Source organism: Melospiza melodia, chromosome 21 (genome assembly GCF_035770615.1).
Source record: "Melospiza melodia melodia isolate bMelMel2 chromosome 21, bMelMel2.pri, whole genome shotgun sequence".
NCBI lineage: Eukaryota > Metazoa > Chordata > Aves > Passeriformes > Passerellidae > Melospiza > Melospiza melodia.
In genome coordinates, this window is record NC_086214.1 from 2,341,854 (window position 1) to 2,354,745 (window position 12,892).

The following is a 12,892-nucleotide window of genomic DNA, read 5'->3' on the forward strand; positions in this document are numbered from 1 at the left end:
AGGCACAATGAGGAGAGAAGGAGCCAAGTGCACTGATGTGGGAAATGGATATGTAGAAAGTTTTTAGGGCCTAATAGAAGGCCCACACAGTATGAATCTGTATATAAATCTTGAGACAAGAAACGCTAACTTAAAAATTTCCATGGAAAAGGACAGATATTGTTGAGAGAGAAATGGAGCTGGAAAAGTTTCAAAAGATGGCCTTGCAAATAAGATTTTGGAAAAACAGAGCTATGAAAGATGCATTGTCATGGGACCCACAAAGAGTATTTTTAAAGAATTGGCTTCAAGGCATCTACAACATGGCATGGCAAAAGGCTGATAGACCGAGAAACGCTTATAATGTATTATAATTAGGAAGTAGCTGGCTTCTGATGGTGATGGCGTGAATTATAACATCTGTATTGTCTCACCATTCTCATGAGACTGAAAATGGAAAAAAAGTTTTTAAAACACCTCTCAGTTGCCCCATCTCTAGGTCAAGAAAAGAGTATTATCCAACACACTGACACACCTTTGCCTCGAGCATAGCCCAGCCTGGACCAAACACACTGAAAGGTTTCCCCTGTGGCCCATGTCTCGAAACATCAGGTCTGCTGTTTGGCAACTCAGGTTGGGTTTGTGTCAAGGAGTTCCCTCAGAAATACTGGGTTTGTCTTCCTCTGTGCCTTCCCCTCAGCAGCCTTGGGGATGCTCCTGTGTGAAGCCATCTGTCTCACACAGTTTGAGACAACTTCAAATAGGATATTGTGCAATAAGTTGTCTCCTCTAAAGTGTTCCAACAATCCCTTTCCAGCAATAGGAAATTATTACTAATGGATGGAAGTGGAAAACCCCCAACAGTTTATTATCAAACAGAATCGCCCCATGACACGCGTTCCAAGAAGGCGCTGGGGTCTCTCTCGGAAGAACAGGAGCTGTCACGGAGCAGTTCCAGCAGCTGATGGAAGCTCGGGGACTCATCCGGTGTCGGCTTTCTCCCACGGCAGAGCTCCATGGAGCGGGCAGGGCAGTGAAGCAGCTGGGCTGGAGCCCCTCGCTGCCTTGTCTCCCCGGTGTGGCTCAGCCCACAGACTCTCGGGCTGGGAGCGGGGCCGCTCCGCTCCTGCCGGCACCGTGTCCCTGGGCTGGGACAAACAGTTTCCTGCCAGGAGAGCCCTGCACACTGCTCCACTGATCTTTCATAAAGGCCCAAACCAGCTCCAAACACTCTGTCTGCAGCAGCTTTTCACAAAGGGCTGCAGCAATCCAGGACAGCTGCAAGTGAGTGTCGGAAGGCTCTTGTCTTGTTCCTGACAGCAGAATTCTTGATCATCTGATGCAGTTTTATTCAAATGTAACATGAGGATGAGGTTTTTTTGTTAAAATATTTCATGATGAGTAACAAGCCTTGGGTGCATGAGGTACAGGACTGACATGCCAAAGCATGAGCATATCCTCCAAGGTGGCCAGTTTAATTGCCCATTTTATTACTCTTTTATTTACTCCACACTAATAAGGAAAACCAAGCTCTGCTTGGAGGCAAAACAGGCATGGGATACACTACAGTCCCTCGCAGGCTCAGCAGGGCTGGCAGTGACAAAGCAGGCCGTCTGCTTCATTGTGAACCACTACAGAGCTGCATCCCAATCTGGTTTAGGTAGCGTGGTATTATTAAGAGTTCCTTTTCTGCATGAGACACAAAAAGGAGATCCCAAATGATCTTCATGCAAGCATGCAGTAAAGAACGGCTCCTGCTATCCTAACGAAGCGTTTGCTTTGGCCATTACACTCTTCCCATTCATCTTTTGATGCAGACACTTCAGGTTTTCTCTCACACCCCTGCAAGGCTGGCAGTCGCTGTTTCCCAGTTCCTGTTCTTCCCTAGAGATGGTGCAGTGGCTGCTTTGAAACAAAAAGCCCTGAGATCTGGATAGTTTGAAGGAGCATGAAATGCTAATTAAGTGCTCATCTTGGTAATACCCAGGTCTGCACTGCCCAGTGCTCTGAAGCAGCAGCAGCAGGACCATGCATCATTCCTGCTGGTGGATGTTCACGTTTCTGGTGTGCAAGAGCAATGACTTTGAGGAGGGACAAAAATGCCCCTCTTCAAACACTGGCTGTGCAAGGAGATGTGAAGTTTCGCAGCCTTTTCTAGGATATTTTAGAAAGATCTAAGAGAATATTGTGGCATGGAGTAGGTCCCTAATTTTGTCTCCAGAGGAATCCCCAAAGGGCACATTGACTCTGCTGCTGATGGCAACCCCATAAGCTCATGGACCAATTTTCCCTGCAATGGGCCTCCCTGCCTGGGCTTTACTAGGCCGGGACTAGACCCAGAGCTAAGCAAACACATGCAGCCAGGTGACATTGTGTAACATCAGAAGCTGGCAACTGTGGAGAGTCTGGTTCTAGCATGGCTTAAAGAAAGAGGCCATGAAGGTATACAGTTGAGGGAAAAGTAAAAGGTAGTTTTAAAGCATTTCCCAGGCTTGATTCTATAAATCGTTAGGCTCTCTCAAGCACCACTTGTTAAACAATAAGATTCTCAGACAGTCTTCCCATAACAGGCAAACATTCTGTCCTTGGGCTCTCTGAGAACACTGATCCTGTTTTTAATAGACAAACCACAGGTATTGTAAACAAAAGGAAGGGGTAGAGTTTTCTCTGTAACCTATCGTGAGCTTGGATTTTGCAATATGCATGAAGTTAATTAACACTGTTATATAAAGTGGCTGATTGATCAATAAATCGAAGTCAATGCTGATCAACGACAAGGTGGGTTGGCTTCCTTAGCTTTCAACAGGCAACCATGAGGACTTTGCTGCCAAAAGGTTACAGTTTGCACTGGGCCCAAAAGTGTTTTTCCCTAAGGCAAGGGAAATTGAAATGTGAAGTTTAAAAGCTTCAAATGACTATGAAAGGAAACTGCAGAATAATTTCTGGAAGTGCAGCATTGTCAATGATCATGCAGCCCACCAAGAGCTGGAGCTGAATCCAGAATTGCTTCTTCCAGCTGTGCAGGAATTCATTCCACTGGCAAGCACTGGTCCACGGGAACAAATGATCCCCTAGCTCTGGGCTGAATGGCACCCAGGCTGCAGTGCAGATTTGAGGAACCCTTGTCACTTGTTATGGGCCTCCCAGGGCACTCATCCTTCTGCAAACAAGGGGCAAACAACACAGCTGCACTGCTGTCCCAGATAAATATACATGTGCCAAAGCAGTGCATCATTTCCCAGTGAAATACATGACTTCTTCTTACCTATGGAATTGTGATTGAAGACACCTGTGAGCCAGATCTGTGGGAGATTGCAAAGGAGCAAAGCTTTGGGATTTGGACACACTTCTCTTGGTTTCTTTGCTCAGGCCTTTGGTGAGCACAGAACACACCTAGGTAGAAAACCTTTGACTAGATAGGATCTTTTGGATCCATTGTCCCCCAAACATGTCAATGTGTGGCCCCGTTGTAATGCCAAGTAACAAAGAGCAGCACAGATGACACAAAGAAAGCATGGCCAAAGAGGAAGAGGAGAGGCCCAATGAGGAAAGGATGTGGTGAGACACTGGCACACCGAGTGAGCTGCACTCCCATAATCTCTAGGCTAGCAGGTGCTGGTCTCACATTCTCCTCTTGGTTTATTTAAATTTTATTTATTTACTTACTTTTTTTCATTGTCAAAATAAAATATATACAATTAAAAATATGTCATCAAATTTTAAAGATACAATCAAAACACATTAATTCAGAACTGTATCTAAAGATCAGAACATATGTACAGCAGTAACTATGAAGCCTAACACATCAATCCTAATCTGCAAACACTCTTCATACAGGCGGCAGCTTCTTCCTGAGCTTGGAGGAAAGAGAGCTCTTCTGGAGGGGAGGCGAGGACTTTGTGGGTGAGGGAACATCCCAAGTGTCCTGAGAAAACTTCTCAGTAAGACTGTAACCAGTCAGATCTGCAAAATGGAGACACAAAGTTTAACAGAGAGGCAAAGTTTAGCAGAGGCCACCATGCAAACCTAAAGCATCTGAAGCTCTGTATTTCATGGGACACATTTCCTGGAGATGTGTAAACAGCTGCACAGGGAAACATGCTCCTGCTGGCAGACACTGAGGCAGGCCAGGGCAAAACCCTGAGCCACTTGCCCAGAGCTGGCACAGGCCCAGCCTGGCCTCGGGGCTGCCCTGGGACAGCAGGGAGCCCAGAGCCCTGTGCTCCCCAGGAATGGCTCAGCTGCACATGCACCCTCCTGCTCCTCTGCCTGCCCCACAGCTCAGCAGCCCCACAGCTCCAGGGGCACTGGCAGCAGCACAGCTCATTGCAGGGGCACGTGCAGGGCACAGCTGTTCCCTGGCAATGTGCACAGCCTCTCTGGGCTACCACAAGACCCTTCCTGCCAGCAGAGAGTGGCCCAGCTCCCCCCTCACCTCTGCGTGCGGCTGAGCCATGATTGCCTTCACCTTGTCATTAATCTGGAGTTGCTCCAGGCCCCCATGCCATGACTAGGAAGGGCAATGGAGAGAGCAGGGCAGATGCACACCCTTCCTTAGGATTCTGTCATTTTTGGCACAGCTCAAAAGGCAAATCCAGAGGTGTCCAACTCAGCGCTTCCTCAGCTTTCTGGAGAACATCTCGCCTTCACCAGCCCAGCATTTTGGAGAGGTTTTCCCGCACATGTGGAGGCTTGCTGGCAGCACATTCCTTCAGCTGGGTGCCCATCACCTTGCAGAGGGCAGAGGCCAGCTTGGTGGCCACGGTGCGGACGTTGGCGCTCCGCACAGGCAGCGCCTTGTTCTCCAGGCAGGGCCAGAGCACGGGCAGGGCGTCGCGCTGGACGACTTCAGGGCTCCTGGCATGAACCCCCTGCACAAGCACTGTCGGGAGTTTAGTTCAAGCATGGCTTAAAGAAAAAGGCCATGAAGGCATACAATTGAGAGAAAAGTAAAAGGTAGTTGCAAAGCAGTTCCAAAGCAGTTCCCAGCCTGACTTCTATAAACAATTAAAACAATTAGACTCTTTCAGGCATCATTGTATAAACAATAAAGTTCTCAGGCAGTCTTCTCATAACAAGTGTAACACTCTCTCTGGGAAAAGATGGCACCCTGAGAACAGATGTGGAAGTTTTGGGAACCGTTCGTATCACAGTGAGAACACTGGTTTTGTTTTGTGTAAACAATCAACGGTGTAGTAAAACAAAAGGTGTGGTTAGAGTTTTCTCTGTTAGCCTATCATAAACCTGTATTTCGGAATATGCATGAAGTTTGTTAACACTATTATCTAAGCTGACTGATCGATCAATAAATTGAGTTCGATGCATCACAGGATGGTCGTTCTCCCCTCACTTCAACAAATGGTGACCACCCGGACGTGATAGCGGACACGACGATCGCGACCACCACGGGGATTGCGAACACCACGAGAAGTGAGGTCTGGTTCAGGCTCCGAAGCAGCGGGAGTGGCAAATAAGCGCGAAACCAAAGCGGAGGAAAAAAAGCCGCCGATACGTGCCGTGCCCTGGCGACCATATTAGATGGGTCCAGCTGATACGTGTGGCCGATGCCTGGAAAACGCTGCTAGGTAAAAGTGCGCACTTAAAAGAGGTATGGAAAGGCAAGCCACATATGAACCTTTTATTATGTTTTTGCAAAAAAGGCAAATTAAGGGAATAGACTTACGGAAGGAATTGCAAGGTCTTTTGGCTTATGGTCTGGAATGGGGAGTCTTCGTGAATCCCCACACAGTTTATGAGTTAACGGAATTGCGTGAATTCGGTGATTTATTGTCAGAGGCTGCTTTAGAGAGTGGTAAAACTGCCAAGAAGCTAGGCAAGCCATGGCGAGTGATATATGGTGCACTGTTTTACTATCTCTCTGAGTGCAAGACAGCGGCCGCAGCCCGTGGAGCTTGCGGGGCTGTGCTACTCCGAACTCGGCACGGGCGCTCCGCCATGGCGAGCAGCCGCGGCGAGCGACGCGGGAGCAGAGGCAGCGGCGGGGAGAGCGGAGCCGCCGCCGCGGGAGCCGAGGTGCGCCGCCCCGGGAGAGAGCGAAGCCGCCGCGGGGGGAGCCGCCACGGGTGCAGCGGTGCCTGCAGCGGAGTCAGCCTGCCGGCGAGTAAACAGAGAGCCGAGCGCAGCGGGGGGGTTTTCGCCCGCTCCGACACACGCGCCGCGGGACTGGAGCGCTTTTTGCAGCGGAAGCGTTTCTCCCTCCCCCCACAGCCGGCAAAAACTTCAGTTTAAGACCTAACAGCCTAATGGATGCCTCGGTCTAGGACCTAACAGCCTAATGGATGTAACTTTTGTTAACAAAAGGAAAAGATCCCTGTTGAAATTAAGAAACAAGTGATGGTAAACAAGGAAAGTTAAAGGCACTTTTGTTCTTCCTGGCAGAGACTATGAGACAGGAATCAGCGTACTGTATGCATGGGTCAAATTTCGGCCGATTTGGCTCGGCATTGGTTATGCTGTCTTGAAATCACCTGCATTAACAAAAACTTTAACATCAGAAGCCCGGATGGTTCAGTCAGTGGAACATCAGACTCTAAAATTATATTTTGAAAAGTTTAAAAATGTTAAGATGTGTTGGATTGATTGTATGAGTGAGATTGTATGAATGTGCTTTTTGGTATAAATGCTGCAGCAGAAACGTGAGAAAGGTTGTTTTGATTTAGTGTTTTGGAGTCAGGCCTGTGGGTGAGTGATAGTGAATGCTATATTTTATGTTTATAGTAAGTTATCTGTTATTAAGTAGTTTAAGTTAAATTATTTATTAAGTGTCGTTCTATTAAGGTTAAGTTTGTTAAGTTTATTTTCTGTTAAGTTTGATCTTACATTATTTACAAATAAGTCTGTTATTTAAAGTCAGTTAAGTTTTGTTATAGTTAAGTTTTATTAGAATTAAGAGATTTTACATGTAAGTTCTGCTGATTTAAAAATCTATTAAGTTTAAGTAAAGATAAGTTTAAGTAATGTTAAGATCTATTAAGTTTAAATATTTTAAGTTTAAATATTTTAAGTTTAAGTGCTATTAAGTTTAAGTGATGTTAGATAGATTTATGCTTTTACGATAGACGTTTATTTTATGGCTTGTGTGCAAAGTGTTGTTGTGAACTTCAGAGAAACCTTGCTAGCTGAAAATACTATTTAATTATTAGAATTGCCTATTCTTATGTTGCAAAGAGTGTAACACAGCTAGCCCATAGAATTTTGAAGCCAGTTAAGTTCTGTTAATTTACAAATAAGTCTGCTAAGTTAAATATTTTAAGTGCTTTAAGTGTATACTATTTTCTCACCACTCCAAATCAACAAAGGATTGAGAATCGCCCAGCTGATGCCATTTCAGCCAAATGACTAAAGGATTACAGACTGTAAAACAGATTTTGAACTTTTCTGAGAGGCCCGGGGATGGGGTGGATGTGAAAATCTCAAGGACAAAAAGGATTGTTTTCAGACTTGCCGTTCACCTCCTCTCAAGGTTCACATGAATGAAAACAGCTAGCAGCTGTCTTTTCTTAGTCCAATTACCACCTATCTTGCAATGCCTGATAAGGCAGGACATTGTGGCTCAGCTGAGGGTGGGTTTAACCCTTTGGGATAAAACGCCGTTGCCGGAGGACCAGAGAACTGATTGACATTATTGAATCATTATCATCTTTCCATATAAAAGGACCGGCAAAAGAGAACTGCCTTGAATGTCACAGCCCAAATTGTGCTGCTTGGGTTGCACTGTGTTGTGGGGGTTGTGACAGGACTTTTTGGGTGGACCAGTTGTCACTTTTTCATTTATGGTGTAACACCTGTAATTATAGACGTACCTGGGAACATAATTGGGAGTGGGCACTACGGAATGAAACAGGACTAAACACTGCCTCAGCTTTAGATCTTTATGAATCGCATGAGCAGAAAATCTTGGCTTATTATCGGTGGGAGGTACAGTATATTTTGAAAAGGATTAAAGCTCAAAGTGCATCATATATTACCTCTGTAAGGTGTAGAAAACTGGTGCCTTTAACACAACATTCCGTTGTAGGGCCTATAAAAGGAGATCCCAATCAGGCATTAGACAACTGCATTAGAAGGTTACAAAGGTGTGGTCTTCGGGTCTCGGGAACAGTAAGGTTAAAAACTGATAAGAAGAAAGTCAAAGTAAAACCAGGAAAATGAGGTTTCCTTTTATTATATTACTTGGTGTAGTGGTAGCTGAAGAATTAAAGGTAACACATTTTAGTCAACCTAGAGATAATGTATGGCTAACACTTGCTAGGCAGATTAATCAGTCGTCGCTTTGTCTCAGCATTGGAGGAGTTACTAACCCTTTTCGAACATGTTTGGTAGGACTTCCAGTATGGTCTCCTCAAGAATTCTGCAGTTTTATTAATAACCGTGCCTTATGTATGCGCAGTATGGTAAATATCAAATTGCCTGCACAAAAAGGATATACTGCCAGTCAGAGTGACGGCTACCGCCAATGCCTGTTAATTCAATCACTTAATATTCCTTTGCATTCTCCACCTGAGGAATTGGAGCTTTTCGGGAGTGCAAATGCTAGCATGACCAGCACTTCCAATAGTGAGTGGTTCAGCTTTGATTACTCTAATCCTCAAAAGATGAATCAACATAAACAAACATGGGCTACTCTGGATTCAGCTCTAAAGCCAAACATAGTGTCTAAACAACTCTACAACCATTGTAAAGGCTCTAACATCATGACACCTAAGAAATTACCTACGGGAATATTTCTAATTTGTGGAGATAGAGCTTAGAATAGTATACTTGCTCAGCCTCAGGGTGGACTTTGTTATTTAGGCAAGTTATCACTATTCCACCCTAATATATCTGTGCTAATGCAATTAAGCCATAAGATAAGCAGGCAAAAGCGTAGCTTACATAATTTAGACTGTAGTCAAATAGGAGATCCATGGTTCTGGAGTAAATTTAAACAAGTGATGGTTTCAGCTCTCCTACCATGAGGTGCTGCAAGCAAAGCATTGACTCTAACAAAACAAATAGGGTGTTGGGCTAAAGGTGAACTGAATAAAACTTCACAGATATTACATATGTTAACTTCAGATGTACAAAGTGTTAATCACGCTGTTCTACAAAATAGAGCTGCTATAGATTTCTTATTATTAGCACAAGGCCATGGGTGTGAAGAGGTTGAAGTGATGTGTTGCATGAACTTATCTGTTCATTCTGTATCTATTCATGCTAAGTTAAAAGAGCTATGACTAAGATTTAACAAACTTAAAGAAGAAGAAAGATTAAGTATTGATGAGTAGCTGAAAAGTTTCAGATTGGGACCCTGGCTAAGAAACCTTATAACATATGCTATAGGGATATTAGGAGTACTCTTATTGCTTTTACTTATATTACCTTGTTTCTGTAGCTGTATTCAAAAGATGGTTAATAGGATGATAGAGAAAACCTGGCAAACTAAACTCCTTTCTCTCAAAGAAAAAAGCGGGGGAAATGTCGGGAGTTTAGTTCAAGCATGGCTTAAAGAAAAAGGCCATGAAGGCATACAATTGAGAGAAAAGTAAAAGGTAGTTGCAAAGCAGTTCCAAAGCAGTTCCCAGCCTGACTTCTATAAACAATTAAAACAATTAGACTCTTTCAGGCATCATTGTATAAACAATAAAGTTCTCAGGCAGTCTTCTCATAACAAGTGTAACACTCTCTCTGGGAAAAGATGGCACCCTGAGAACAGATGTGGAAGTTTTGGGAACCGTTCGTATCACAGTGAGAACACTGGTTTTGTTTTGTGTAAACAATCAACGGTGTAGTAAAACAAAAGGTGTGGTTAGAGTTTTCTCTGTTAGCCTATCATAAACCTGTATTTCGGAATATGCATGAAGTTCGTTAACACTATTATTAAAGCTGACTGATCGATCAATAAATTGAGTTCGATGCATCACAGGATGGTCGTTCTCCCCTCACTTCAACAAAGCACTGCCGGGACAGAGACACAGCTCCTTACCCACCAGCCTCCCTGCAACAAGGATCTGCCTCTGCTTCTGCTTCTTGCCAGCCTCTCTGGCCAAGAGCAGCAAAACAGCACCCAGAGCCCCTTGGTCCAGAAACGGGCAAAGCAGCTGAGCATCTTGGAAACAGAACCACCAACCCCTCAGCACTAATTGCTCCAACCAGAGCCTTGTCCCTGCGGCAGACTTCCTACCTTTACTAAATTATTTCACAATCTCTGCATGAACAATGAATGAAATGTCCAATTGCCTTTGATTTCCATTAAGAAGTTGTCTAAACCCACACTGAAGATTTGGAAATGCACCATAGAGAGGAAATGGAGAAATTTCTAATAAAAGGGATGATTCCATTTTTGTAACTTTGATGCCAAGTGCCAAATGTCTAATCTGGCTCTTCCCTGTGCTCAGCGGCACACAGCAAAGGGCAGGATTAGAACACACCTCAAAACTCCAGCCCACCAGAGATGGCTGCTGCCTGACAGCTGGATTAGAAACATCAGTGGCCAGCTGGTGTCTTTGGCAGAATGCTTTTGGGGCTTCCAACAAAGAGCTGTTTCAAACCTCAGGGTGTCTTAGAGAATTACCCAGACCCCATTGCCTTGGCATTTGGGCATCTCCACATTTTAATGCCATTTCCCCTCTCAATCTTAATGGCATTTTTTCCTATAATGTCCACTCAAATAGGGGCATAGAGAAAGAAAAATGCTACACAGGGGACTGAAAGGTAACCAAAACACGAGTGTTTTCTCACATTGTCTCTGAAATCTCTCTGCCCATTTTCCTAACTGAACTGTATCAAACATAGACAAAAGCTTACTACCAACAGGCTCCTTGCCACAGGCAGATTTGGCTAAGATATGAAAACCTGAAATGCTCTGGAGACCATTGTTATTTTCTGATCAGACAAAATGTTATCCAGCAGCCATTAAATATTCTGTGGTGGAAGAGACTTCATTTTCTCTATGCTGTTAATCCACTAGCAGACATCAACATTGAAAGAGCTCCTGCAAGTACGCAAAACCAATTCTGCTAAGCAGAAAAGGGTTATGGTACCCATTTTAAAATGGGAATTCATCTGAGTTTAAATGCAATTAAAGACATCGGTGACTACTGAACGTGAGGAACAGTTGTCCGGTCCTGCTAAATCTCAGAGAGAACATCTGCTTTTTCTAAAGTAGTCTTAATTTATGGTTAATTCTTTTATTTGAAAAAGAGATCAAAAGAACTGCTAAACTAAATGCCCTATTGCTGGAGATCTACTTTATTCAAATGCTCTTTAAAGGGCCTTTGACATTCCCAATCTCAGAACATGCCCTTTTGAGATTCCTAATGAAGACACAAAGTGTATTAAACCTTACATTCAAAGAAATTGGCATAATTAGCAGTGGAATTAGCCCCAGTTGAAGCAAGGCTATCAATCATCTTCTCTGCTATATATTGAGATTATCCTTTTTCCATTCCTTGGCTCTTGCTGACACAGCAAGCTCCTCTGAGGAATCAATTATCAGCTGCATGTGTAGCATTTTGGGCAGCGCTGACACAGGCAGACACTGTTTGCACACCCTGAAAGGCTCAGTCCAAGGCCCCTCTGAGAGCACAGGCAGGGAGCCTCAGCACTCTGCTTCTGTCCCTGTGCCCCAGAGGCTGCCTTGCACTAAACCCGTGCCTCTGGTACCTCTGTTGAGTTCTGGCCTAAGCTGTGACCCCCAGGCCCTGCACGGTTCAGCCTCAAAACTTTCCAAGAGAAAAACAAGAATTCTGTGAGGACAAAATAAACGGATGCCCTGAAACAGCATTTGCCACCCATTTCCCCTCAAAGATCACAGATGTCCCTGAGCTCCCCAGAGAGGAGCCAGCTGGGGCATTTTTAGCCCTCCCTTTGCTGGAGGTGGTTCTGAGATGCCCCAGTGAGAGCTCAGCCCCAGGCCGAGCGCCGCCCCCATCTCAGGTGCTGCCCAGCCCTGCAGCAGCCAGGGAAAACCTGCCAAACCCACCTGCCTTGGCCATGGGGCAGCAGGGACAAGCTCAGCACCTCCTGGTTTGGAGGAGCTGCTCTGCTGTCTGCTCACAGGCATTCCCTGTAAATGCTCCCTGGGAAGAGCTCTGGGCTCAGAAGGGGAGGCCATGCCTGTGATACGCTCGGTGACATCCAGCAGGGCTTGGCCACTCAGGTGATTCCATTGGTAGCTGAACTCTTTCAGCAGGGACACTTGATCTACAAGGGAAACACACGTTTCTGCTCACTTTGCTCAGGTCATAGGCGAAAGGGCAGGGCCAACCCCATTTTATAAAATAAAGTACATTTCTGTGGATTTTTGAATCCTTTCCTTCTTTCCTTCCAGCCTATTTGGCAGGGTCTTAAATTCCAAAATAAAAGCTCTCCTCTCACATTTGTAAATCCAAAGTTGTCTGCTGTAGCAGGAGCTGTGTTAAAACATTTCACATCAGGGACCTCAGGAGTTCAGTCACATGGAAGCAGTGAAAAGGTTTTGCATCCCAGAGCACAAAGGAAGAGCCCCATACTTGGGACACAGAAAGGCACTGAGTCAGGCAGTTCCTGAGCTCACCGAGCACCTGGGGAGGAGAAAGTGGAAGCTCCCCTTGAAGACCTGCCTCTTCAACACTCCTTTTTCAGGCATATTCCCCCAGTGCAGCATTCTCAGAGCTGACATAAATCTGTGTGGCAAAGGAATTTAGAGCAGCCCTTGCTTATGTAGTTAATTGCTGTGGCCATCTTGCCCCATGCAAAACAACACGTGGAACATTGACATGGACATGGACATGACGTGGAACATCATTGACAGCTGGGTTTATACCTGTTTGATATAAAGAAATGAACTTGGTGAATCACAAGTTCCCCTTTGAACACAGAAGACAAAGAAGAAAAGTGGGAAATAGGCAGCTAATGCCTCTAATGTGGAGTC